We start from the raw sequence: 21,792 nt of genomic DNA on the forward strand, positions 1-21,792 counted from the left end.
GTTTGAAAGTGATAAATAATGAATAATTAAAATATTGGATGAAAATTGAAAAAATTTGTAAATGTAAATGTGAATGAATATGAAAAAATGATCAGAAGGATAAATGTGGACATATACGAAAAAGGTAAATGCATGTGTTAGTTATATGCAATGTGAATACCTGTGAAGAAATATATGCGTAAGAAAATACATATGCATATATGTGTGAAAAAAGACATGCTCTGGAATGATGTGTTGATGGGCTAAAAAAAAATGATACAACAGTGTGTATGAATGTATGATGTGAAAGTGATGATGTGTGTGTATAAGATAAAAATAGTGTTGCAAAAAGACTAAAATAAAGCTGTGGCGATATTGTGAGGTGAATGGTGAATGTGTAGGTGGGATGATAGCGTGTCATGGTGGAAAACAATTTGTAGGATGCAACAATAATGGTGCATGGGTAGTTGAAGAATGGTGAAAAAATAATAGGAAATAAAATATAATGTGAAATGAATAAATAATAATGGAATAATTACTAGATTCATTTTTAGTAATTGATGAGTAATGCAGCGAGTAAAAAATTATAACAATGTATGGAAAATAAATAAATAAAAATTAATAATAAATAATAATAATTAATAATGGAAATGAATAGTGCGTGAAAGTAATACGTAGTGCCAACGAATAGTGCTGAGAAAATAAACACAAATATACAAGAGAAACAAGACTGTTATGACGTTAATTAATGTGATTTAAGTATAAAGAGATGTTACATATATCACAAAAACCCATATATAACACTTTATGGTAGAAATATTTCCAGATGAATATGTAAAGGGAGATCAGTGTTCTTCGAAATCCGATCCTGTGCAGCAACATGGCTTCTGTTTACATCTCCATACTGAATCCGTACCTCCAGTGAGAATCATAACCTCAACTCCATCTACATACATGAAAAAAGTAGTTAAAACATATATATAATATATATGAAAACAACAATGTGGATAGGATTAGAATTAAAACGAGAAAATTAAGAAGTGGACCCGCTGGAGATCCATAGTCAGAGAAACGGAGCGAAACTATGCATGGTATTGAGAGTCCAAATCCATTTGGATTCGCATTGTGCCAATTTTTGGCGTATGTCACCCCTCCGGATATCAACCTTGATGAAGTCAATGCCCCTTACCTTCAATTTCATGGGGTTACATGCATGATGAACCTTAAAATGTCGGGCGATTGGTTTTAATGTCTCCAATGTTTTGATTTTGGCTGCTCCCAAAATATCTCGTACATGCTCTCTTGTTCGTATTCTCAGTTCCCTGGAAGTGAGACCAATGTATATTTTATGGCAGGGACATGTGGCATAATAAACAACCGCTTTTGTGGAGCAGTTTATATGATGTGTAATCTCAAAGCTTCTCTCACCTCTAGCATCCACAAAAGTGGTTGTTTTTTCAATGTTTGGACATGCTACACAATGTCCGTAGCAGCAGTTGGCAGCCATGCGATTGCAGGGCAGAGCTGCTGATCTGCTGCCAACCACTAAGATGCAGCGATTGCTTCATTTAAGGGGTTAATTGCAGGAATCGGAGCTAGCTCCGGTTCCTGCCATTATAGTCGGACGTCAGCTGTAACATACAGCTGACATCCACCGCTGATGACGCCTGCTCAGTCCCTGAGCCGGCACCAACTTGCCGACGGCTACGGAAGCCTTTTAGGACACGCCTCTGGATGGGGCCTGGAAGGTTTCCATACTAGGCAGACAGGGAGGCCCCTAATAGGCCTCCAGTTGCCATTGGAGCCACCGACACCCCAGCAATTTCATTGCTGGGGTGCTGATGAGCTGCAAACACCTTAAATGCAGCGATCGCTTTTGACTGCTGCATTTAAGGGGCTAATGGCGGGGATCTAAGCTAACTTTGGTCCCCACCATTACAGCAGGATATCAGCTGTAAAATAAGCTGGATGACATCTGAGCCATGCCATCCATTTGTCGTAAGTATACGACAATTTGCAGGAAGCACTGGCTTTCCATGACGTATACTTACGACAAATGTCAGGAAGAGGTTAAGGACACCAATCTCTCATGAAACCATTTCAATACAATATTGTGACATGCTAGCAAAACTCTTGACACGTTGCGTTTCCCATCACAACCACTAAGTGGCCACATATAGACACATATTGAATAGACATAAAAAAAATTGTATTAATTTTTTTAAACTGTTCATTTCATTACGCATATCTCAGGGTATGTTGAATTAAAAGGAAAGATACAAAAAGATACATTTGTACAAGTAATGTTTTATCAATATTTACAGGCTATGGACACTTTGTACTGAATTTTTGTTATTGTTCATTTGCCTCCTAAATGAAAAAAATTAAACAACTTTCCAAATAGTCTTAAAGGGGTTTTCCAGAACCAATTAATCCAATCCTGTTAAACTTAACATGTCAAACCAAATCTTTTTGCAATGTACTTGCGTTTGAAAAGATGTTCCGAGCGGCATATCTCATCTTCTATCATGTGATGCCTCGCTAACCCGAAATCCTAACTTCCGCCTCAGCCCCGTCCATGACCTCTAACTTCCGTTTTCCAGCAGTATGAGTGTACGGTCACGTCATAAATGACGTTTCTGTACACTGTGTTAAGGGGTTGTACCATGTTCTCTTACTCCTATTCAGATAATGCGTGGTTGATACACACTGTGTACAACTCGCATGCTCTACTCAGGGGTTCGGCAAGCTCAGGCACCCATGCCACAGCTGGCACGTAGGGCCTTGATCTCTGTCATGCTCTCCCCGTGTTCAGCGCCGTTGTATGCTGCGGCGCTGAACACAGGGAGAAACTCTGGGGAAGAGCGGATACACACATCGCCAGAGCACGGAGGCACAGTGGCAGAGCGGGTTGAGAGACAGGAGCAGAGTGGAGAGACAGTGGCAGAGCGGGGAGACACACTGGCATGCTCTCCCCGTGTTTAGTGCCGTTGTATGCTGCAGCGCTGAACACCGGGAGTGACTCAGGAGCAGAGCGGAGAGACACAGGGGCACAGCAGGGGGAGACAAAAGAACCAGTGGGGAGAAACTACTATGGGAGGAAACATCGGCGCTTTGATTCATGGGAATTGTAGCCTTTATTCACCACAGGAAATGGCCGGTCACAGCAAAATAGCGATGTAAACAAACTGGAAAATAACCTAAGGGAGCGTAGAATGAAGAGTCATAAAACAGGTGGGGATCATAGGTTGAACAGAAGTAACAGATATAAATGTTTATTAAATTTAAAAAAACTATGTCGGAAAACCTCTTTAATTAAAGATGTCCTACCTTTTTGCTGTTGTAGAGTCTGTGCAGCTCCTGTACACAGGTGGCTGTGCTGCTGCTGTTTCTGACATAGATCCAACAGCACACTGTCTGCTGTCGGCTCAGAGTTCAGGTCATCTGATCTCTCTGCAAGCTATATTAGATAGGGAAGAGAGAACCCATGGCAGAATTTGCAAGGGGACGGGGAAAAAAATCACAGAGGTTGTAGGTAGGAAGGAGAGAACCCAGACCAGAGCAAAATTTGTAGGGGGAATCACACAGGCTGTACTGTAACAGTATAGATAAGGAGGAGAGCTCAGAGGGCACAATCTGCAGGGCGAAGGGGGAGAGATCTCTCACACACAGGCAGCATCAGTATCTGTTTTCACACAGGAGAGAGAAAATCACATAAGGGCTGTATAAGTGTCTCTAGAAGGAGAAAGCAGGGCAGGAATAAAGCTGTGCTAGTACATGACAACTCATATCTATCATATATTATGGTCTATTCAAACTGCAGTGTCATTTAGCGTATACGCCAGAAAAGCTCTTGGTGCATGCATCAAATGTGTCCATAGGACCCTATTTACCTGACAGATGTCAAAAGAGTGTCTTTTGGCATCCATCTTGCCGGTATACATCGTATTAACTTTTTTTTTACTTCATGGAATAGCAAAGTCGACTGCGCTGTTCTATACAGGGAGATCCAGTAGAAATATCTATACCGCATAGTATCCTTTTTTTTTTACAATAGAATCCTATGGTCGAGATGCCATTGTATGCCTATACAGTAGCAAATATTTGAAAATCCTCTTTTCTTAACCCGTTAGTGACCGGCCCATAGTGTTTCTACGTCGGTCACTAACGGGCCTTATTCCGATGCCATAGACTTTTTACGTCGCGGCATTGGAATAAGTAAATAGAGCAGGGAGCTGTCAAATCTCCCTGCTCTCAGCTGCCAGAGGTAGCTGTGGGCTGGGGGTGTCCCTGCTCTGCCGGGTGAGATCAATATTAGTATCGATCTCACCTGTTTAACACCTCAGATGCGGTGCACAATAGCGTGCACCGCATCTGAGTGGTTTTGGAGAGTGGGAGGGAGCTCCCTCTCATCCAACTGACACCCGGCGATAAGATCGCCGAGTGTCAGTGTCTCCGATGGCAGCCGGGGGGCCTAATAAAGGCCCCCAGGTCTGCCTGTGGTGTATGCCTGCTAGGTCATGCCGGAGGCATGACCTGGCAGATGCCGGTCCGTTTTACACAGACAGGCATAATACACTGCAATACAGAAGTATTGCAGTATATTATAAATACGATCGGATTATCGCATAGTGAAGTTCCCTAGTGGGACTAGTAAAAAAGTGAAAAAAAAGTTTACGAAAAAGTGGGGAAAAAAAAGTGAAAAAAAATAAAATGAAAAACTCACTTTTTCCACCTTAAAAACTGCTTTATTATTAACAAACAAAATAAAGTAAAAAAGTTATACATATTTGGTATGGCCGCGTCCGTAACGACCCAAACTATAGACTTATTACATTATTTAACCCACAGGGTGAACATCGTAAAAAATAAAATAAAAAAAACAATCAAACATTGCTGTTTTCTTTGAATCCAGCCTTAAAAAAAATGTGATAAAAAGTGATCAAAAAGTCGCATCTACTCCAAAATGGTACCGATAAAAACTACAAGTCGTCCCTCAAAAAAAAAAAGCCCTCACACAATTGCATCTGTGAAAAAATAAAAACGTTATGGCTCTTCAAATTTAGAGACACAAAAACAAATAATTTTGAAAAAAAAAAGTGTTTTCACTGTGTAAAAGTAGTAAAACATATAAAAACGATACAAATTTGGTATAGTTGCAATCGCAACCACCCGCTGAATAAAGTTATTGTGTTATTTATACCACACGGTAAACAGCGTAAATTTAGGACGCAAAAAAGTGTGGCGAAATTGATGTTTTTTTGCTATTCCCAATCAAAAAAAGTTAATAAAAGTTAATCAATAAATTCTATGTACCCCATAATGGTGCTATTAAAAAATACAACTTGTCCCACAAAAACAAGACCTTATACAGCTATGTCGACGCAAAAATAAAAAGTGTATAGCTCTTTGAATTAGACTATGGAAAAACGTAAAAAATGTCTTGGTCATTGACGTCTAAAATAGGCTGGTCATTAAGGGGTTAAAGCTTCGATGTACAATGCGAATGCAGTTTGAATGGGCCCTTACTAGAAGGGTCATGCCCACAAGAGCAAAGTCTGAAACTAGGAGCAGGTTGCACACTGCATATCAGAGTGGTGATATGTATTTTATTTATTCTTTTCAAAGGTGTCCATGTCCTTTAACCCCTTAAGGACGCAGCCTAGTTTTGGCCTTAAAGAGGCTCTGTCACCAGATTTTGCAGCCCCTATCTGCTATTGCAGCAGATAGGCGCTGCAATGTAGATTACAGTAACGTTTTTATTTTTAAAAAACGAGCATTTTTGGCCAAGTTATGACCATTTTCGTATTTATGCAAATGAGGCTTGCAAAAGTACAACTGGGCGTGTTGAAAAGTAAAAGTACAACTGGGCGTGTATTATGTGTGTACATCGGGGCGTGTTTACTACTTTTACTAGCTGGGCTTTCTGATGAGAAGTATCATCCACTTCTCTTCAGAACGCCCAGCTTCTGGCAGTGCAGATCTGTGACGTCACTCACAGGTCCTGCATCGTGTCGGCACCAGAGGCTACAGATGATTCTGCAGCAGCATCGGCGTTTGCAGGTAAGTCCATGTAGCTACTTACCTGCAAATGCTGATGCTGCTGCAGAATCATCTGTAGCCTCTGGTGCCGACACGATGCAGGACCTGTGAGTGACGTCACAGATCTGCACTGCCAGAAGCTGGGCGTTCTGAAGAGAAGTGGATGATACTTCTCATCAGAAAGCCCAGCTAGTAAAAGTAGTAAACACGCCCCGATGTACGCACATAATACACACCCAGTTGTACTTTTACTTTTCAACACGCCCAGTTGTACTTTTGCAAGCCTCATTTGCATAAATACGAAAATGGTCATAACTTGGCCAAAAATGCTCGTTTTTTAAAAATAAAAACGTTACTGTAATCTACATTGCAGCGCCGATCTGCTGCAATAGCAGAAAGGGGTAGCAAAATCTGGTGACAGAGCCTCTTTAAGGCTCAGAGCCCATTTTTCAAATCTGACATATTTCACTTTATGTGGTAATAACGTCGGAATGCTTAAACCTATCCAAGCGATTCCGAGATTGTGTTCTCGTGACACTTTGGGCTTCATGTTCGTGGTAAAATTTGGTCGATATATTCAGTCTTTATTTGAGAAAAATTTCAAAATTTAGAGAAAATTTAGAAAAAATAGCATTTTTCAGAATTTAAATGCATCTGCTTGAAAAACAGACGGTTATACCACCCAAAATAGTTACTAGTTCACATTTCCCATATGTCTACTTTAGATTGGCATCGTTTTTTGAACATTATTTTATTTTTCTTGGATGTTACAAGGCTTAGAACATAAACAGCAATTTCTCATATTTTTAAGAACATTTCAAAAGCCTTTTTTTTAAGGTACCTGTTCAGTTCTGAAGTGGCTTTGAAGGGCCTATGTATTAGAAACCCCCATAAAGCACCCCATTTTAAAAACTAGACCCCTCAAAGTATTCAAAACAGCATTTAGAAAGTTTTTTAACCCTTCAGGCATTTCACAGGAATTAAAGCAAAGTGGAGGTGAAATTTGCAAATTTCGTTTTTCTTTCTGAATTTCAATTTGATTCTATTTTTTTCTGTAACAAAGAAGGTTTTACCAGAGAAACACAACTAAATATGTATTGTCCAGATTCTTCAGTTTTTAGAAATGTCCCACATGTGGCTCTAGTGCGCTCGTGGACTAAAACACAAGCCCCAGAAGCAAAGAAGCACCTAGTGCATTTTGGTGGTGCTTTTTTATTAGCATATATTTTAGGCAGCATGCCAGGTTTGGAGAGGTGTTGAGGTGCCAAAACAGTAGGAATCCCCCAAAACTGACCCCATTTCGGAACTGCACCCCTCAAGGAATTAATTTATGGTTATTGTTACCATTTTGACCACGTAGTTTTTTCACAGCGCGTATTTTAATTGGGCTGTGAAATTAAAAGAATGACAATTTTTTCAATAAGATGTCATTTTTGATCAGAATTTCTTATTTTCACAGGGAACAAAATGCCCCATTTTGTTGCCCAATTTGTCCTGAGTGCGGCAATACCCCATTTGTGGTGATAAACTGCTGTTTGGGCCCATGGGAGGCCTCAGAAGGAAAGGAGCGCTATGTGTTCTTAGGAGTCCAGATTTTGCTGGATTGGTTTTCGGGTGCCATGTCGCATTTGCAGAGCCTCAGAGGTATCAAAGCAATGGAAACCCACCAAAAGTGACCCCATTTTGGAAACAAAACCCCTCAAGGAATTTATTTATGGGTGTTGTGACCATTTAGACCCCACAGTTTTTTCACAGAACTTATTTGAATTGGGCTGTGAATTTAAAAAAAAAAACTTTTTGCCAATAAGATGTCGTTTTGGCTCAAAATGTCTTCTTTTCACAACGAATAAAATACCCCATTTTGTTGCCAAATTTGTCCTGAGTGCGGCAATACCCTATTTGTGGCCATAAACTGCCGTTTGGGCCCATGGGAGGTATTAGAAGGAAAGGAGCGCTATGTGTTCTTTGGAGCCCAGATTTTGCTGGATTGGTTTTCGGGTGCCATGTCGCATTTGCAGAGCCCCAAAGGTATCAAAGCAATGGAAACCCACCAGAAGTGACCCCATTTTGGAAACTACACCCCTCAAGGAATTCATTTATGGGTGTTGTGACCATTTAGACTCCACAGTTTTTTCACAGAATTTATTTGAATTGGGCTGTGAATTCAAAAAAATGTAATTTTTTCCAATAAGAGGTAGTTTTGGCTCAAAATTTCTTATTTTCACAAGGAATAAAATACCCCAATTTGTTGCCCAATTTGTCCTGAGTGCGGCAATACCCCATTTGTGGTGATAAACTGCCGTTTGGGCCCATGGGAGGCCTCAGAAGGAAAGGAGCGCTATGTGTTCTTTGGAGCCCAGATTTTGCTGGATTGGTTTTCGGGTGCCATGTCGCATTTGCAGAGCCCCAAAGGTATCAAAGCAATGGAAACCCACCAGAAGTCACCCCATTTTGGAAACTACACCCCTCAAAGAATTTATTTATGGGTGTTGTGACCATTTATACCCCACAGTTTTTTCACAGAATTTATTTGAATTGGGCTGTGAATTGAAAAAAAAATTTTTTTTTCCAATAAGAGGTAGTTTTGCCTCAAAATTTCTTATTTTCACAAGGAATAAAATACCGCATTTTGTTGCCCAATTTGTCCTGAGTGTGGCAATACCCTATTTGTGTTGATAAACTGCCGTTTGGGCCCATGGGAGGGCTCAGAAGGAAAGGACCACCATGTGGCCTACTGGGAATGTTCTGGTGCTAAGTCGTGTGTGCAGAAGCCCCTGAGGTATCAGTACAGTTGAAACCCCCGAGAAGTGACCCCGTTTTAAAAACGACACCCCTTAAGGAATTCATCTAGAGGTGTAGTGAGCATTTTGACCCCACAGGTATTGTGTAAAAGATAATGCGCAGCAGATGGTGCAGAGTGAGATTTGCAATTTTCTATATATATGCCATGTCAGTGTCCGATATATTGTGCCCAGCATGTGCCACCGGAGACATACACCCCATAAACTGTAATGTGGGCTCTCCCGGGTATGGCAATGCCCTACATGTGGCTGTTATTAGCTGCCTGGGCACACGGCAGGGCTCAGAAGGAAAGGACCACCATTTGGCCTACTGGAGCTTTTCTGGTGCTAAGTCTTGTACGCAGAAGCCCCTAAGGTACCAGTACAGTTGAAACCCCCAAGAAGTGACCCTGTTTTAAAATCTAAACCCCTTAAGGCATTCATCTAGAGGTGTAGTGAGCATTTTGACCCCACAGGTATTGTGTAAAAGATAATGTGCAGCAGTTGGTGCAGAGTGAAATTTGCAATTTTCTATACATATATGCCAATTCAGTGTCCGATATATTGTGCCCAGCATGCGCCACCGGAGATATACACCTCATAAACTGTAATGTTGGCTCTCCCGCGTACGGCAATACCCTACATGTGGCTGTTATCAGCTGCCTGGGCACACAGCAGGGCTCAGAGGGGAAAGATGAGGAGGGGTAAGCTGTGCGAAGTGGATCAGAGCGAGTAAAACTGGGGTAAATTAAAAATAAAGGGATGGATGATACATTTTAAAACACTCTTTCATACAGAGCTCTGGTTTTTCGGGACACGCATCACATTGATATATTGTGTCCTTCCTTATCCCCCTCTTATAGCAGACTCTGCACCTCTTTTGACTTTTTCCCTTCTTGCCAGTTTGGGGAACTTCTCCTAAAAAGTGTTGCCCTGGTACGATGCCTGTGGCCCCGCTTCCAGAAGTACTGTAAGGCTTCAGGACTTGATCTGACAAGTCCACCCCTCCCATGTACCTATTGTAGTCCAGGATGCAGTCTAGTTTGGGGGTCCCTGTACTGGTACCTCGTACAGGTACATGGGTACTGGTGTGGCATCTCCCTGGTCTTGTACTTGACACACAATATGTTGCTGCTAGATTGTGCCCTGCTCTCTCCCCTTCTGAGTGTTTGCCCAAGCAGAGTCTTAGGGAGGCCTCTCAGGTTTCTTCTAGCAGTGCCGCATGCCGCAGGACTTCTGGAAGTGAGGCAGTTGAAGAGTGGGACGCTGGTATAAATATTATCCAGGTAGAGGTGGTAACCCTGGTCCAGCAGTGGGTGCACCAAATCCCACACAATTTTTGTATTAACTCCCAGTAAGGGGGGGGGGGCATTCTGGGGGCTGAGTACTGGTGTCCTTCCCTTTATATATCCTAAATCTGTAGGTATACCCGGATGCACTCTCGCACAGCTTATACATCTTCACGCCATACCTTGCCCTCTTACCCGGCAGGTACTCGAGGAATTGAAGCCTCCCTTTCAAATGTACCAGGGATTCATCTATAGAAATACACTTCTCGGGGGTGAATGCTGGGAAAACCGGGCACTGAAATGGTCTAATAGGGGTCTCCGTTTATACAAACGGTCAAAACTGGGGTCATCTCGGGGTGGGCACGGCTCATTATGAGTATAATGTAAGAAGCGAAGTATTGCCTCATTTTTATTTTATTTTTTAGTTTCCAGCTCAGTTCTGAAGTTGCTTTGAGGGGCCCATATATTAGACACCCTTATCAAACACCCCATTTCAGAAACTAGACCCCTCAAAGTATTCACAACAGCATTTAAAAAGTTTATTAACCCTTTAGGTGTTTCACAGGAATTTAGAGCAAAGTAGAGGTGACATTTAATTAATGTAATTTAATTTATTAGGCACCATGTCCGGTTTGAAGAGGTCTTGTGGTGCTAAAACAGTGGAAACCCCCCAAAAGTGACCCCTTTTTGGAAACTAGAGACCTTGAGGAATCCATTGTAGTTTTCTTGGGGTGCATGCGACTTTTTGATCAGTTTTTATTCTAATTTTAGGTGGCGTGGTGACTAAAAAAACAGCAATTTTACTATTGTTTTTTATTCAATTTTTTTTACAGCGTTCACCGTGCGCTATAAATGACATATTCACTTTATTCTGTGCGGCGATACGATTACGGCGATACCAGATGTTTATAGTTTTATTTTATGTCTTATGGCGTTTGCACAATAAAATACATTTTGTAAAATATAATTTATTTTTCGTGTTACCTTATTCTAAGAGCCATAACTGTTTTATTTTTCCATCAGGAAAGTCGTGCGAGGACTAATTTTTTGCGTAACGAACTGTAGTTTCCATCAGTACCATTTTTAGGTACATGCAACTTTTTGATCTCTTTTTATTCCATTTTTTGGGAGGTGAAGTGACCAAACAATTGTGATTGTGGTACGGTTTATTATTATTTTCTCTTACGGCGTTCACCGCGCGGGATAAATAACAACATCGTTTTGTAGTTCAGGACGTTACGGACGCGGCGATACCAATTATGTATAGTTTATTTGTTTATTTATATATTTTTATTAATAATAAAGAACTTTTAAGGGAAAAAGGGGGACTTTTACTTTTATTACTTTTAAATCTTTTATTTTCTTATTTTTACACAACTTTTTTTTACTTTTTTACACTTTTTTTACTTTGTCCCACTAGGGGACATGAGGGCAGGAGGCTCTGATCGCTATTCTAATACACTGCACTACATACGTAGTGCAGTGTATTAGAGCTGTCAGCTGTTCGCTGACAGCAAGCATAGTGGGTCCTGATTTTGTCGGGACCCACTAGGCTTCCGTCGATGGCGTAGCCAGAGTCCATTGTTAGGATTCTGGTTGCCATAGTAGCCATCACGGCCCGCTATCGTGTAGCAGGCCGGCGATGGCAGCTTAACCCCTAAGAAGCCGCGATCGCTATTGAACGCGGCTTCTAAGGGGTTAACCGGCGGGGACCACCGCGATCGGTCCCTGCACACTAAGCTGTGATAGCCTGCTGTCGGAAACAGCAGGTATCACAGCTCAAACACGCGCCGGGATTAAATGGCGCCGTGTTTACTCAGGTCAGTACTATTACTGACCTGAGCGCGAACGATGTACTTAGCGCGACGTAATAGTACTGACCTGAGCGCGAAGGGGTTAAACTTCTGTTTTCTGGATCCACTCCTGTGTTTGGCTGCTCCAAAACTGCACTATGTGGACCCAGCAGAAGCCTTCTTTATGCGTTTGACTGACATAAGATCAGAAAGTCTTGTTAATTCTTATGTTTTATTTCTTGGGGAAAAAACGTAATATATTAATATGTAAAGCCATCAGCCATGTTTTTCCTCACTGAATTCTCTATTAGGAATTCCCTGTTTTGATTGGTAAATGGATTAAATATACACTACCGTTCAAAAGTTTAGGGTCACTTAGAAATGTCCTTATTTTTGAAAGAAAAGCACAGTTTTTTTCAATGAAGATAACATTAAATTAATCAGAAATACACTATACATTGTTAATGTGGTAAATGACTATTCTAGCTGCAAACGTCTGGTTTTTAATGCAATATCTTCATAGGTGTATAGAGGCCCATTTCCAGCAACCATCACTCCAGTGTTCTAATGGTACATTGTGTTTGCTAACTGTGTTAGAAGGCTAATGCATGATTAGAAAACACTTGAAAACCCTTGTGCAATTATGTTAGCACCGCTGTAAACAGTTTTGCTGTTTAGAGGAGCTACAAAACTGACCTTCCTTTGAGCTAGTTGAGAATCTGGAGCATTACATTTGTGGGTTCGATTAAACTCTCCAAATGGCTAGAAAAAGAGAGCTTTCATGTGAAACTCGACAGTCTATTCTTGTTCTTAGAAATGAAGGCTGTTCCATGCGAGAAATTGCCAAGAAACTGAAGATTTCCTACAACGTTGTGTACTACTCCCTTCAGAGGACAGCACAAACAGGCTCTAACCAGAGTAGAAAGAGAAATGGGAGGCCCCGCTGCACAACTGAGCAACAAGACAAGTACATTAGAGTCTCTAGCTTGAGAAATAGACGCCTCACAGTTCCTCAACTGGCAGTTTCATTAAATAGTACCCGCAAAACGCCAGTGTCAATGACTACAGTGAAGAGGCGACTCCAGGATGCTGGCCATCAGGGCAGAGTGGCAAAGAAAAAGCCATATCTGAGACTGGCTAATAAAAGGAAAAGATTAATATGGGCAAAAGCACACAGACATTGGACAGAGGAAGATTGGAAAAAAGTGTTATGGACAGACGAATCGAAGTTTGAGGTGTTTGGATCACACAGAAGAACATTTGTGAGACGCAGAACAACTGAAAAGATGCTGGAAAAGTGCCTGATGGCATCTGTCAAGCATGGTGGAGGTAATGTGATGGTCTGGGGTTACTTTGGTGCTGGTAAAGTGGGAGATTTGTACAAGGTAAAAGGGATTTTGAATAAGGAAGGCTATCACTCCATTTTGCAACGCCATGCCATACCCTGTGGAATGCGCTTGATTGGAGCCAATTTCTTTCTACAACAGGACAATGACCCAAACCACAAGAAGCAGGCAGCTGGTATTCTATCTGTAATGGAGTGGCCAGCGCAGTCACCAAATCTCAACCCCATAGAGCTGTTGTGGGAGCAGCTTGACCGTATGGTATGCAAGGAGTGCCCATCAAGCCAATCCAACTTGTGGGAGGGGCTTCTGGAAGCATGGGGTGAAATTTCTCCCGATTACCTCAGAAAATTAACAGCTAGAATGCCAAAGATCTGCAATGCTGTAATTGCTGCAAATGGAGCATTCTTTGCCGAAAGCAAAGTTTGAAGGAGAAAATTATTATTTCAAATATAAATCATTATTTCTAACCTTGTCAATGTCTTGACTATATTTTCTAGTAATTTTGCAACTCATTTGATAAATATAAGTGTGAGTTTTCATGGAAAACACAAAATTGTCTGGGTGACCCCAAACTTTTGAACGGTAGTGTATGAAAAAGGAAAGTAAATGGTACAATCTGTGCCTGCATCATTTATGAGAGACGGGGAGGCAGTACTATCTTTGCTTGCATCATTTACGGTGAGAAACGGGGGAAGCAGTACATTCTATGCCAACATTATTTACAATGAGAGACAAGGAGACAGCACTATCTATACCTACATGATTATAATATAGTGATATATATATATATATATATATATATATATATATATATATATTATATATATATATATATATATATATTTATATATATATATATATAAAAAAAGAAGAGTTCTTGCAGCACTCCAATGTGTGAACATTTTTTGGTTTCATTCAGTCAAAACGTTTCTGTCCAACAATAGGACCTCTATCAAGCATAGTGACACATCAATCGACAGTGATATATATATATATATATATATATATATATATATATATATACAGTGAAGGAAATAAGTATTTGATCCCTTGCTGATTTTGTACGTTTGCCCATTGTCAAAGTCATGAACAGTCTAGAATTTTTAGGCTAGGTTAATTTTACCAGTGAGAGATAGATTATATAAAATAAAAAAAACAGAAAATCACATAGTCAAAATTATATATATTTATTTGCATTGTGCACAGAGAAATAAGTATTTGATCCCCTACCAACCATTAACAGGTTCCCGACCGCTGGCGGTATTTATACGGCCAGCGGTCAGGGTCTCTGAAGTCCGCCGTATAGACTATTTACGGCGGCACTTCAGAGACTGTGCACGCGCGATCGCGTGCACACAGCTCTGTGCCCTGGCTGTTGCTAACAGCCATGGGCACTGGGCAGAATGTAAGGGGCCAATCTTTTGGCCCCTGAACATGTGATCGCTGTGACAACCAATCAGAGTGATCACATGCATTTCTGCATAGAAAACAGTGTGCACGCGATCGCGTGCACACAGCCCTGTGCCCACGCTGTTACCAACAGCTCTGGGCACTGGGCAGAGTATCAGGGACCAATCTGATGGTCCCTGAACATGTGGTCGCTGTGAAAACCTATCACAGCGACCACATTTGTTTTATTTTGACTTTTCTGGCAGTAAATCTCCTGCCTCTTTTCTTCTCCTCAAACATTGTTTCAGTTTGAGGAGAAGAAGAGACTCGGGAGAATTGCTGCCAGAAGATTACAATTACAGTTACACAAAAAATACAGTTACACTCTAAAACATTCTCTGTATAGATAGATTTCTATCTATCTATACAATCTATCTATCTATCCATCTATCTTTTTTTCTATATATCTACCTTTCTATCTTTTATTCTATTAGAATAGGCAGGTAGGGAGTATATAATTATATATATATCCACATATATATAATATATATAGCAATAGCGGTTTATTTTTTTGTTAGCGGTAGTGTACATATATATAGCAGTTAGTTTGTGTGTTTTATATAAAAAAAAAACAAAAAAAAAACAATTTGTTTAGTTAGTGTTAGTGTTAGTTACGTTATGGCGAGGAAGTTGTTTAGCGCCGAGGAGGCATACGCCATGCTGTGGTCTGAGTCGGAGACCGCATCAGAGATGGCGTCCGAGATGGAACCTGTTTTAGGTAGTGACGATGACAGCGTCACTTCAGGTTCATCTTCAGGGGACGTTGTCCCTGATGCAGTTGAAACTGCAGAACTTGAAAGCGCAGGGCCAAGTAGCGCTGTAGCACGGGACAGCCTGGTTCTTCAGTCCAGGCTCTTGTATGGGCACCTGCCCCATCTTTTGGGCCTAGAATCCACGGATTTACTGCCACTCCTGGCATAACCGTGGACAATACAAATTTTGTCCAAATGGATTACTTCCATTTATTTATAACGGACGACATCCTAAATCAGATTGTCCACGAAACAAATTTATATGCCACTCAATATATAAGGCAGAAACCTTCATCCACCCATGCCAGAGATTGGACGCCCACCAATTTGCTGGAATTAAAAAAAATTTTGGGGCTCACCCTAAATATGGGTATTGTCAAAAAGCCTTCCATTAGGTTTTACTGGTCAACAAGACCCGCCCAAGCCACCCCAGTATATTCTGCAGTAATGCCCAGGTCTCGTTATGAGACAATAATGAGGTTCCTCCACTTCAATGACAACGCACAGGCCCCCCCAAGTACCGATGCAAACCGGGATCGGTTGTTCAAAATAAGACCGCTAATAAATTCCCTGAATAATTTATTTCTGCAACTCTACACCCCTGAGCAGAATGTAAGTGTGGACGAATCCCTCCTCAACTTTCATGGCAGACTTAGCTTTCGCCAATATCTACCTTCAAAAAGGGCAAGATATGGCGTTAAGCTCTACAAATTGTGTGAAAGCGGGTCAGGATATACCACCGCCTTCAGAATTTATGAAGGGCGGGACCGCACAATAAATGTTCCTGGATGCCCCCCTGATCTTTCCACCAGCAGTAAGATCGTGTGGGAGATAATGCAGCCTCTGCTTCACAAGGGGTACCACCTGTACTGTGATAATTTTTATTCGAGTGTGCCCCTGTTTAGGCATTTGCATGCTGCAAGGACTGGGGCATGTGGTACCATGCGCAAAAACAGAATTCGTTTTCCACAGCAATTAGTGGGGAAGCGCATGGTAAAGGGGGACTCCTGTGCTTATGCATCTGAAGAATTGCTGGCGGTCAAGTTCAGGGATCGCAAAGATGTGTATGTGCTAAGCACGATTCATACCGCAGGAACAGTGGCAGTGAGGGAAAGGGGGGCAACATCGGACAAGCACAAACCAGTGAGCGTGTCCGAATATAACAAGTACATGGGGGGGGGGTGGATTTAAGCGACCAGGTTTTACAGCCCTATTTAGTAAAACGCAAAACTAAAACCTGGTACAAAAAAGTGGCCATTTATTTGTTACAGGTGGCCATACACAACTCATTTGTGCTCTACAAAAAAAACAGAGGCAGAGACACATACCTGGATTTCCAGGAAAAAATTATTGAAGGCCTCATTTTTGATGTTCAGGACACCCGAGAATGCCCCCAGTCTGAGGATGTCACGCGACTGACTGAAAGACACTTCATCAGTCGGATTCCCCCAACACCAACCAGAAGCAACCCTCAGAAAAAGTGCCGCGTCTGCAGAAAAGACGGGCACCGCAAAGATTCCCGATATTTCTGTCCCTCATGTCCCTCACAACCAGGCCTGTGCATTGAGCCATGTTTTAAAAAATACCACACTGTTCTGAATTATTAGATTTTAGTTAATTCGTTGAAAATATATTTGCCCTACATTACGTTTTTATTTTTCCCCTGATTTTACTCCAAGGGTGAGGGAGGGAATGGGTGGGTGGGGGGTGGATGTCATGTTTGCATATTCTCTAAAGTTCATCTGCTGGAGGGCTCCATTTGCATAAACCTGCAATTTCTTATTTTAGAAAACCCCCAAAAAAAAATTCCCATTATACCCCTAGATGAATATTTTGGGATTTCTGCTTCAAGAGCAGATTTTTTGGAAGTGTTATAGAAACTCTGTTGAGTTTTGTAAAACCAGCTTTGAAAAAAAGCGATTTGTGAAATAAGCTTCTTCTATCGTCCACCCTCCTACTTCTCTATGTGATAAATAAGACACACATATTTGGTATCCCCATGCTCAGGAGAAGTGGAAGAATGTGAAAGGAGATGAATTTTGGCCGTGGTCTATGCCGTGTGTGAAAAATGCTGGTATAAACTGACGCATTTGCTAAAAAATTGCTAATTTTATTTTGATCCATCTTATTCAAGAAACTTTCAGAAGAAAACTGGACTGTCTAAAAATATGATAAACCCCTTGAAGAAAACCTTGTGGGGTCTACTTGCGTGAATGAAATAATTTATGGGGTGATTCTAATCTTTCAGCAGCATTAGGCCCCCCAGAAAACAGTATGCGGCTATAAAATCAAGTGCAGAATTCCTGGACCGAAAAGGCCAAAAAGCCTCCTTTTATGCCAAGCCCTGGCACATGCCCGTGAATAAAGCACACATATTTGGTATCCCCATGCACAGGAGAAGTGGAAGAATGTGAAATGCGATGAATTTTGTCCGTGGTCCATTTTGTGTGTGAAAAAGCTAGCATAAACTGACGCATTTGTTAAAAAAAAAGGTAATTTTATTTTGTTCCATCTTATTCAAGAAACTTTCAGAAGAAAACTAGACTGTCTAAAAATATGATAAACCCCTTGAAGGAAACCTTGTGGGGTCTACTTGTGTGAATGAAGTCATTTATGGGGTGATTCTAATCTTTCAGCAGCATTACGCCCACCAGAATACAGTATGCTGCTATAAAATCAAATGCAAAATTCCTGGACCGAAAAGCCTCCTTTTATGCCAAGCCCTGGCACATGCCCGCACAGTGAATAAGACACACATATTTGGTATCCCCATGCACGGGAGAAGTGCCCTGGCACATGCCCGCACAGTGAATAAGGCACACATATTTGGTATCCCCATGCACGGGAGAAGTGGAAGAATGTGAAAGGAGATGAATTTTGTCCGTGGTCTATACCGTGTGTGAAAAATACTAGCCTAAACTGACGCATTTGCTAAAAAATAGCTGATTTTTTTTTGTTCCATCTTATTCAAGAAACTTTCAGAAGAAAACTGGACTTGCTAAAAATATGATAAACCCCTTGAAGGAAACCTTGTGGGGTCTACTTGTGCGAATGAAGTCATTTATGGGGTGATTCTAATGTTTCAGCAGCATTAGGCCCCCCAGAAAACAGTATGCGGCTATAAAATCAAATGCAGAATTCCTGGACCGAAAAGGCAGAAAAGCCTCCTTTTATGCCAAGCCCTGGCACATGCCCGCACAGTGATTAAGGCACACATATTTGGTATCCCCATGCACGGGAGAAGTGGAAGAATGTGAAAGGAGATTAATTTTGTCCGTGGTCCATACCGTGTGTGAAAAATTCTAGCATAAACTGGCGCAATTGCTAAATTCTTGCATTTTTTTCCAATTTTGCCCACTTTAGAGAAAAAAATAAAAATGATATATACTGACAAATGCCACTAAAACAAAGCCCTATCTGTCCTTTAAAAAAGTGTAAAATTCAAAGATGAACTTTATTCACCTGCTGAGTTATAGTCATCTAAAGATGCGCATAGCAAAATTGTGAAATTTGCTCTGGTCATTTAGCTGTAAAACAGCCTAGTCCTTAACCGGTTAAGAGTTCAGCCTCCTCCAGACCAGTTACACGCTCCAAATCAACTTGGTGCCTGCATTAAAGACAGCTGTCTTAAATGGTCACCTGTATAAAAGACTCCTGTCCACAGACTCAATTAATCAGTATTCTGTCCTCATACACGTTAGCACGGTGTGTAATCTGACATGTAGCTAAACCCCCTGTCTTCTTAAGAAAAAGGCTGTGAAACTGTGAAATCTTTCTCTTTATTGCTGGTAGACAGGAAAGGGTGAAACTATAGGATGAAATAACAGCAGTATTCAGAATATATCAACTGTACAGTGCATAGGATACAAATAATCTGCTATACATACACAATATAACATGAGGTAATACTGCAAGCTGACAATGTGATATCTGATACAGCAAAACATACAGTGAACCACAGGATTATAACATATAGATTTGGATCTTACCGACTATGCTTAGAACAGGCTGATGGCACTGAACTTGAGGTAGAAATGGAGAGTGGCCCCTCACACTGGCATGATGAGGAAAAATGGCTGCTACTCATACACAAACAGGAACAGGAAATAACCCACAATGCCTCAGGTGCTTTCCCATAATACATAGAGAACTACAATCTAGGAATACACAAAACCACCAGTAGATGGTGCTATAACCATACAATACAATATAGATGGGGTACAAGAATAGGCAATTGCAATATCTGTACTGGTAATCATACACAAAAAAGAGGTATTATTACGTAAATAACTGGACTAGCTGGCGAGGACAGAACACTCCCCGCTTGACGTCAGCCGACGTCACTATTGGGTTCGTTGGATGAAAACAGTAGAACGAGTTCCCCTACTGGTCTGAGGAACAATTTGGTCTCACTCTGCTTCCGTACTTTTACTTCGACCTTACGTATATTTCCGTCTTTACTCGGGAATGTCTTGGTAATAAGACCTAACGGCCACTCATTTCTTCGTGACTGGCAATCTTTCATTAGCACCACATCGCCAGGCTGGAGGTTAGGCTTGCTGATTTGCCACTTTCTCCTTGGTTGCAGAGTGGGAATGTATTGCTTTTTCCACTTGTCCCAGAAAGTATTGGAGAGACTCTGTACTTGCCTCCATCGACTTCTGTAGAGGTCTTTAGCATTAAATTCTCCAGGTGGAGTGCAAATAGTGTCAGTCTTCTGAGTAAGCAGCGTGGCAGGGGTGAGAACAGTTGGGTCATCAGGATCACTGGAAATCGGAATCAACGGTCTGGCATTTATGATGGCCAATACTTCCGCCATAAAGGTGGTCAAGCTTTCGTGAGTCAGCTTTGTAGATCCTAGTTGTAAGAAGATTGAGTCGAGGATTCTACGTGCGATGCCTATCATTCTCTCCCAAGCACCTCCCATGTGTGAAGAGTGTGGTGGGTTGAAGGTCCAAGTACATCCCTGTCCACTAAGGTATCTTTCTATGTTTTTAGCGTCCAAGTTAGAAGAGAGTTGTAGTTCCCTTGCTGCCCCAACAAAGTTTGTGCCTCTGTCAGAACGAATATGTTTGACAGGTCCTCTGATAGCAATGAAACGCCGGAGAGCATTTATGAAGCATGAAGTATCCATAGATTCGATCACTTCTATGTGGACAGCTCTGATGGACATACAAGTGAACATAACCGCCCAACGTTTTCCGTTCGCACGGCTTCCTCTGGTTTGCCGGACAACCAAAGACCAAGGACCGAACACATCTAGGCCGACATTAGAGAAGGGTGGATCTGTGCTAAGTCGATCATATGGGAGATTCGCCATCTTTGGAGTCTGTGACATACCACGAAGTTTCCGACAAGTAACACATTTAAAGATGAATCTGCACACACATCTCTTTGCTCCAACTATCCACAGTCCGGCTGATCGTAAGGCTCCTTCTGTGAACAGACGACCCTGGTGCCTTGTTTGCTCATGGTGATGTTGCACCAGCAGAGTAGCTATATGATGCTGTCCGGGAACTATCAAGGGATGTTTCTCTGCAAAATCTACCTCGGCTTCCTTAAGGCGTCCTCCTATTCTTAAGAGCCCATTTTCATCGATGACTGGGTCAAGTTTCCTCAGAACACTGTCTTTGGGTACGGGTCTCTGACCGATTACACAGTCGATTTCCTTGGCATAGATATCGTGCTGTACAGCTCGGATGATTACATTTTTTGCCTGTTCCAGATCGAGAGCCGTGTAAACATGTTTACAACGATGCCAGCCTTTACAGTCCCTTTTATTTGCTGACGAGGTTGTCTTGTACGACCGAGCCATGTGAGTCAAGCAGGTGATTGCACGGACAAGTGATCTCCATGTAGAGAATCTACTGAATCGATGAGATTTCAGGTGGCTGTCCAAAGTCTCCGTGTGCAACGCAGATACCAGAGGGCGTATCTCAACATCTGCATGTGGGTCCACTAGTTCAAACATGGCGGTTTCTGCTGTGCTGGGCATCGGTCTATACAAGAACGTAGGGCCTGTAAACCAGATTGTGTCTTTCAGACGGTTAGCGGCAACGGATCTGGTTAATTGGTCTGCAGGATTGAGATGCGTAGGTACGTAATGCCATTGTTCGGGAGAGGTAGATCTTCTAATCCTTAGCACTCTGTTGCTTACGTAGACATAGAAGCGTCTAGTTAAGTTACAGATGTATCCTAGTACTATCTTGCTGTCAGTGTAAAACTCAGCATCTTTAATCTCCATGTTCAATTCCGTAGTGATAAGTTTGGCTAACTCCACTGCTAACACCGCGGCGCAAAGTTCCAGGCGTGGTATTGTGTGTTCAAGAAGTGGCGCTAGTTTTGCTCTGCTCATGACGAAC

The 21,792-nt window shown here is 41.7% G+C and overlaps 1 long non-coding RNA gene across 1 annotated transcript; it reads right to left on the minus strand.

Moving 5' to 3' along the window:
• Positions 1 to 823: 823 nt before the first annotated feature.
• On the minus strand, positions 824 to 20,220 carry LOC142750987 (uncharacterized). The gene is made up of 3 exons (XR_012882665.1): positions 19,420 to 20,220; positions 3,310 to 3,439; positions 824 to 925 (listed from the first exon to the last, which is right to left on the minus strand). It is a non-coding gene; the product is annotated as an uncharacterized LOC142750987 (long non-coding RNA).
• Between the last annotated feature and the right edge of the window lie 1,572 nt (positions 20,221 to 21,792).

Source organism: Rhinoderma darwinii, chromosome 3, assembly GCF_050947455.1.
Source record: "Rhinoderma darwinii isolate aRhiDar2 chromosome 3, aRhiDar2.hap1, whole genome shotgun sequence".
Taxonomy (NCBI): domain Eukaryota; kingdom Metazoa; phylum Chordata; class Amphibia; order Anura; family Rhinodermatidae; genus Rhinoderma; species Rhinoderma darwinii.